This window comes from Triticum aestivum, chromosome 2B (assembly GCF_018294505.1).
Source record: "Triticum aestivum cultivar Chinese Spring chromosome 2B, IWGSC CS RefSeq v2.1, whole genome shotgun sequence".
Lineage (NCBI taxonomy): Eukaryota > Viridiplantae > Streptophyta > Magnoliopsida > Poales > Poaceae > Triticum > Triticum aestivum.
In genome coordinates, this window is record NC_057798.1 from 709,200,690 (window position 1) to 709,208,399 (window position 7,710).

General features: G+C 41.2%; 1 long non-coding RNA gene across 3 annotated transcripts; it reads right to left on the bottom strand.

The window, feature by feature from the left end:
* Positions 1-2,085: 2,085 nt before the first annotated feature.
* LOC123046871 (uncharacterized) lies at positions 2,086-5,943 on the bottom strand. 3 transcript variants are annotated; one of them, XR_006422657.1, is made up of 3 exons: positions 5,771-5,943; positions 5,380-5,638; positions 2,086-5,282 (listed from the first exon to the last, which is right to left on the bottom strand). It is a non-coding gene; the product is annotated as an uncharacterized lncRNA (long non-coding RNA). The 3 variants fall into 3 exon arrangements; XR_006422656.1 differs by having other exon boundaries at positions 2,086-2,401; positions 3,675-5,282; positions 5,380-5,943; XR_006422655.1 differs by having other exon boundaries at positions 5,380-5,943.
* Positions 5,944-7,710: the final 1,767 nt, after the last annotated feature.

Genomic DNA, 7,710 nt, shown 5'->3' on the forward strand with positions numbered 1-7,710 from the left:
GTATGTGTATGTGGTAATCGATCCGCATATCACAATGAGAAGCTTCCGGTGTAAGCAACCTATTCGTTCCTCGCAGGCTACCAGAGAAGCTTCCAGTGCAAGATTCATCTATCTTCCTCGACATGATATATGGATGACTTCCGGTGCAAGATACTCCGTCTTCTTCAATAAGCAACCACAAAAGCTTCCGGTATAAGGTACTGAGTCTTCCCCAGCAAGTCTTTAAGGGGGGAAGCTTCTGAAGCACGATACCCAGTGTTCCCCAACAAGATACTCTCGATGTTTTCCAGCATAAGCCATCCAGTCATCCTCAGTACAACATTGGGACAAGATATTGCACTATGAATCGGCAGCATTTGGTAGTGTATCCCAAGAAATAGACCCGCAACAGTTTGGTCAGAAGCAAGAATCATTCAGAACACAAGACTGCCTCGGAAATCAGATTCATATATATATATATATACATATATATATATATATATATATATATATATATATATATATATACTAGGACAAATGCCCGTGCGTTGCACCGGGCGAAAAAAGAGGCACAACCTGTTTCATGTGACATTATGCACCATCTTTTATATTCAATTGTAATAAACGTCAATGATAAGGTTAAAGGTTAAAACTTTCTTTTTTTAAAATAAAATTTAACGTTTACATAAAAATTAGAATAGTTTTTGAGAATAGTTAACATTTTTATGAATTTTGAACATTTCTCTGAAAAAGAACATTTTTAACACATGTTTTTCTTGAAAATAATGATATTTTAGGGGTAAGAATGTTTTGTTTTTTTAGGGTTAAGAGCATACTTCTGTATAATATAATTTTAATAATGTTTTATTTTTCAAAAAATATATTTTATCCGCATTTTTTTTGTGCAGCCTGCTTCATGTGCCATTGTGCACCATCTATTATATCCAATTTTAATAAACATCGATGATAAGGTTAAATGTTAAAATTTTCTTATTTTTTAAAGTTAATGTTTACATAAAAATTGTAATACTTTTTTAAGAAGAGTTAACATTTTTATGAAATTTGAACATTTCCCTAAAAAAGAATATTTTTTGAACACATGTTTTTCTTGAAAAGAATGTTATTTTAGGGGTAAGAATTTTTTTGAGAACTTTTTTCTGAAAAATGTTTTTTTCAGAATTTTTGTTTTTTGAAAAATATATTTTATCTGCAATTGTTTTTGGCACTTTTTGGGCTTGGCCCAAACGACTCGGCCTACACAAAACCACGCACGCTCTCGAAAAAAGGAGACACTGTCGTTGCGAGATCCCGCCAGCCTCGCGGCCCTCGGCCGCCACTCCGACCGGAGAGCGCTGCCACGCCGGTGATGAACCCTTCTCCGCCGCCTCCTCTTTCTTCCCCGTGCTCCTCTCGTCTCCCTCGCGCCTCCTCTGCATCGGCGTGCCGGCCAAGCGCAAGGCATCCGTCCATGGCAGCCGCTGCATCGGGCCGCTCCGGCAAATTCCAATGCTAATGAATGGCTGACACACACTGAGCAATGCTCACAGCAGTTGGCAAACCATCCTATTGGGTGGCAGGATTGCTGACCTTAGTAGGTTTTGGAGAATATCATTGCCATTTAATCAAGGCTAGAATCTGAAGCTTGACTGAAGAACATAACAGAAATGAACTTGACTAAGTAAATAGATCAATAACTCATTTGCTGGTAAGTACCTAGATTTTGATATTGACAAAATCTGAACCCCAAGACCGGTGATACTGACAGCAGAGTAAGAAAAATGATCACAAGTGCATTACCCAACTGCAGGATCAAAGACGTCAGTTACGGAAAATTAACTACAGCTTGCAGCACAAGAAATCACAAGCTAGCATAGGCTAAATAAAACAGCACAATTCAGATTGAATGAACACCTAGAATGAGTTAAAAGGCGTACGGTGTTCCACACTGACATACAATATTTGTATCCTGTCTATAACCCAAATAAAGACATACATATGCAGATCATTGTATGTCAAAACTGTACATCAGCCAGGTCTTGGACCTTGTCCAAACAAACATAAAACAGAGCATCATCCAGCGGAAGCAACACACAAGCCAGGAGGAGCAGCATAGTGCATATCTTAAGATTGAGGGAAAATGTGATGATATTTGTGAAAATAAAATAATAAGAGCACTGCAACTGCTCGTAAAGAACGTGATAATTTCAACCAACACATAGGGCCACCATCAAGCACATCATACTGTTAAAGAGTACATATCTAGATATCTAAAACTATATTTAAGCTAGAAACTGACAGTCATTTACAGCCAACTATATCCAATGAATTATGAGGCGCCCTTTCATTTGCTAGATATCTTAAACTACCACCAGGGACGCCATCCAACATAGAAGCTTCTTTTTTCAGAAATAGCATGCACATCCTGTTTTGAGAAAATGGAAGTTAGCACCACCGAGTAATCAATCTTGAAATAAAGTTTTGAGATTAGCTTACATTATCAATTTGCACAAATGTATGACATATCTTTTCTTACAGATTCATATTAGAGAATAATATCTTTTGTAATATGAAACCTCTGCGTTGCAATGGGGATACAACTGTGTCCTGGTTGATATCCTCTTGCCCTGGATCGCGTATAATGACGTGGCAGAGCAAGAGACATTGCCTACGATCCTACCAGGGGTCCATCCCAGCCCCACCATGAAGCCTGACTGTCCATGGTCACCGTGATGACCCAACACGACAGCATGGCACGGTAGTCTTGTTGTCAAGAAGGTCCTCAAGCCATTGGTCAGACCCAATGCCACCCATGGCCTCCTACTCCTCTGCCCAACGATTCAGAATAGGAGAGCACATGAGCGTGCAGCGGCATGAGGCAGGTGTCCTTGCCAAGGCCCGGTTGAGTGGGCATCCGCTCTAGGGTGCCCTCCTTCAGCCCGCCAGTCGACGATGTGGGTATTCAAATGTGAGTGCCATTGCCCTTGTGTTACTACAAAATAAAATAAAAAGAACAATGTGGCGCACCTGCTCGGGTAATTATATATGAAGTTTTTGTTTATTCAAGATAGTATAGGAACACATCCAATAACGAAATATAATCTAATTAATAATAATGTGTTTTTCTCCAAGCATAGAAATACATCCCATGCTCACAATACAATATGTGGTAATCAATAGTAAGGCATTTAGTTTGGTTAGTGTCAATTCTCCATGTAGTTCTTAACTAATACGACACAAACATTTTCGACGGCTTCAAGAAATGACGACCGTTTTTCATAATATACTTGGCAAATCTCATAAAGCTTCTGGATTGCGGCCATAGAATCTAAGGACTTACATAAGTTAATAAATAGGCTCAGCTCTTGAAAGAATTCACTTTGAACACATTTTTCCAAGACGGATAGAACAATCTTTGATAGCCTGTTCCAGTCGGTAAAAAATTAATCTGCACATGCTCTCACCCTGCATTTAACTTGTGGCTAATTTGTGAAACGAAAAGAAAAGACCACTCATGCTCCTTCCTCTCCCATTAACTTCAGGTGGCTAACAACGACCAATATGTGACTAATCTTTCTGAATTAGTACAGATTAAACTAAAAACATGAAGAGCAATGGTCTTATCGCTGCTGAACACGACATAACAGTACAGCTACACCACCATCTACGAATTTAGTATTATAACAGAACAAACTAACCGTGCTCTTTGACAACTCTCCTAAACTGCATCATACGTACTTGATTATCTTCTTCACAGCTTCAACCTTTGACAAGAATCAGAAGTAGTTATTCAGTCAGTAAAGCACACAATGAAGTAAAGTGTTTCGAGACAACGGTGCATGTATGGCAGATCTCTCTGCATCGAGGCGGTTTTGCCTGCTCCTAAAGAAATTGACCCTCAGCAAAGACACTCAGCTGAGGATCTTTTCACCTTGTTGGTACCTGTTAAATTAGGGATGAACATTTTAGATATGGTGTGATGTTTGCATCTACTGGTTGGGATTTTGGGGATAATATTTTCATTTAGTTTATAAATCATGACACTGTTTTCCTGGGCCAAAAATGATGATAAGTAGTAGAGCCTGAATAAGGAACTAACTAAGAGAATACAAAGAAATGAGCTAGAAGTGATGCAAGCAATTGCAACAAGAGCCACGTGCTGAATCCGAACTAACTTATTTTTTAAAACTTCTTTTTTTGAGAATTTATTTGGAGGCACCTAATTCATACAGTAACATGAGAACCAGAGCATATATGCAAATTAGTTAGTACTTGTAGGGAGATCATTTTGCCACAGCCGATGAGTTGAGTTCAGTCTTGCCATACCACCACAGCAGCAACTTGGCCTCCAATGCACAAACCTCCATTGGAAGATAGTTCGGTTTTTGTTCTGTACGAACTTGCAGGCAGGGGAGAAAATCGTAACTTAGTTGCAGCTTGCAGGTTTCTCGAAAGTAGTCCCTCACAGTCTTGGTTTCGACGGTCGATAATTTGAACCTCAAATCTCTGCTAGACTGCTTTGTCAAGCCATTGATGCGGTATTTCCTGCGCACCTCTCCTCGGTGGGATACCTCAACTCTCAGACCCTTGAGAGCCTTCTTAATCTGCAGCGGAACGTGAAACCATGACCTACCAACCATACCACCACAACAGCAACTTGGCCTCCATTTGCACAAACCTCCATTGGAAGACAGTTGGGTTTCGGCTCTGTACCAACTTGTAGGCAGGGGAGAAAATCGTAACGTAGTTGCAGCTTGTAAAATAAAAATTCATAGAGAACATCATTTACTTATAAGATTTGTGAGGGCACTTAGTGAAAAGTTTCTAGACGTTCTAGGCATTCAAAATAAAACTTGTTACGATACCAGGCTAGGTGATGTAGGAGGGGGGATGGGGGCTTCCCCACCTGAATTTTCACTTAAGGAGAAATAGGGGTATTACAGGACAATCGTTTACCTTGAGGAGAAGAAATCAGGCCAAAGACCAACATCTTTTTAGTACATCGACTGGTGAGAGTCGATTTTTCCTGAAACACATGCATTCCTGGAGTCTAAGATTTTCCAAAGAACCAACAGCGTCATGAAAGTTTGCAGAGAAGCTGGAAGTGGAGTTGGGGGATTAAACACCCAAACATCTTTGATGTCTCTGCATTTGTGGTTGATACCAGTGGCTGTCCAGATCGGTCTAACATTGGGGCAGAACAAGAACAGATGAGTGCAGTCTTCGGATGCCTGCATACACATGGGGCAGTCCCTGGGGTCAACTATCTTCTTCTTGCTTAGATTTTTGCAATTGTTCAGTCACTCCTGGGACAGTAACCATCCAAAAACTTTAATTCAGCCAAAAATTAGTTGCTAAAAGTGGTAGATTGTAAATACAAGATAGTTGTTGTTTGTGTTGAACCTATAGCAGAAAGATGATGGGCCCTTGATTGTGCCTGCCAATAAAATGCATCATCTGTGGTCCAGAAATCATGCCCTTCAGTCCGGCAAGCACAATTAAGCATCAAACCTCATCTTCATTTGTTCAAACAACTTAGCAACCACTTCAGCTAACATAGTTCCTCTGCATAACATATTTTACATTGTTCTGTAAAAGAACTTCACCTTCAACAATGATTGTTTCAGAGCAAGCATGGGCATCTGAGGAGTAGAAGGAGCAGCTGCAGAGGCATGGGGAGAGAAGAATTAGCAGCAGCAGGGTAGCTCGCGCAGGTGTCCAAAACTCCAGACACCATCGGGCCTGTCGCCGGCCGGTCACCGGAGGCGCCACCGCCGGCGACCATCTCCCTCACCTTGCGCCCCCTCTCCTTCTCCTTTCTTCCTCTCTTTCCTATCTCCCTCATGCCATGTCTCTCCCTTTCTCTGGATGAGAAGGACGCCGCCGCCACCGAAGCCCCCCGCACCACCCGCCAGATCCCTCGACGCTGCGCCCCGATCCGCCTGTCTTCCTTGCGATTTTCTCACATTAAAAGGACCGCGGGTTGAATACAGGAAACCACAAGGTTTTCCTGGTAAAATTTCTAAATGAAACGTTTTTTTCAACTGAAAAGGGACTGCGGGTTTAATTACCAAAAACTATAAGGACTTTTTTGTAAAAACAACAACGACGGACGAGAGAACCCCAATTTGCTTTATTATTAGATATATATATATATATATATATATATATATATATATATATATATATATATATATATATATATATATGCAGTCAGCATATCACCGAGGTATTGCAAGTCACTCGAACACAGATCTGACAGCTACATGAGGATTCTTAAGATAAGGAAGCCAGTTATACACCGCAGTGTGACAAAGGATTATGAAGATTGACGACAACAGTGAGCTCAGTACAAGTACATGTGAACCTGGAATATGATCCTGAAGGGCCCTTGTCTTCTCCTCTCCAGTAACGGCACCACACGTATGATCTGAGCTGTTTTTAGATATCCGGGTTGGATGCTGACTTTATTTCTCTCTATTCAACAACTGTCACGAGTTCTGAGCTGCTTTCCGGCCATCTCGTATAGCTATTGAGTTTCTTGTTGTGACAGTGGCCCTTTGCTCTGAGCTGTTTTTCGGCTATCTTAGGGAGCTGCCACGTTCTTCTTATCAACACGGTCTTATGCTCTGAGCTGCTTTTCGGCCGTATTGAGCCGTGGTTGAGTTATTTCAGTAATGTCCTAGATCTGAGTTGTAACGACCGTCTGGTGTCTACTGATTTATTTGCCAATTTCTTGCAAGGGTTCGGATGATCATTTCCCTACTGTCAGAACTTCAGAGGTGATGAACATGCCATTTAATCAATATTACCATGTCAGAAGATGAGGATAAGTGTACGCCTGTCAGAATATTGCACCCAACAGAACCTATGGTCACAAGAAGAAGTAATATGACTCCGCTCCTTAAACCAAGGATACAGACAAGGAAAACAATAATGAAGGAGCAAGAATGGTGATGCAAGTGTGAAAATTGTTGCAAGACCCACATGGTGCAGATACCTCGCACATTCTAAGTCAGTATCGATCACCATGAATATTCACCTTAGGGGAACTACTCAATTTTTGTAAGGCCCTCATATCCAGACAACCCGCTCAGTTAACCGCATATGCTCAGATTTGTCAATATCGCATATCTAAGTCTGCCCTGTCAGACCAAAGGTTAATTCAACGGTTTGACCTCAACAGCTATGGTAAAGCATCACACAGCCTACTATCCCCATGGATATGTCGACCGAATGAATAATCAGGATGATGAATAACCGTCTTGAGGCATGTGTCCTCACTTATGAGGATCATCAAAGGATAGCCTGTCATGATAAAATTCTTCTGTCAGAACCACCATCAGTCAAGTCTACGGATACTACCATATAAGGCTATACCCCTCTATGTTGGTCATGACAGGCGATAGTCAAACATTGGGTACGGATCTGACACTCAAGGCAGTGGAGCCAGTCAAGATAATTCAGAAACTCCGCAAGAAATCAGTATCAGTCAGAAAAATAGTTATGATCCACAACACCGTTTTGACCCTGAAGGACCCACAGTTACTGGAGAAACCCAATGCAAGGAGTAAAAGCTTGGGTGTCCACCAGGAAAATATGTTCACCACTTCATGAAAGGTTGTCAGTGCTGGACGACACATCCATCGGAAATCACTCTTGGACTTGTGAGACGGACATATATTTTAGTCATGATAATCTATCACACTCAGCTAGGTCGACAGATATGAAAAG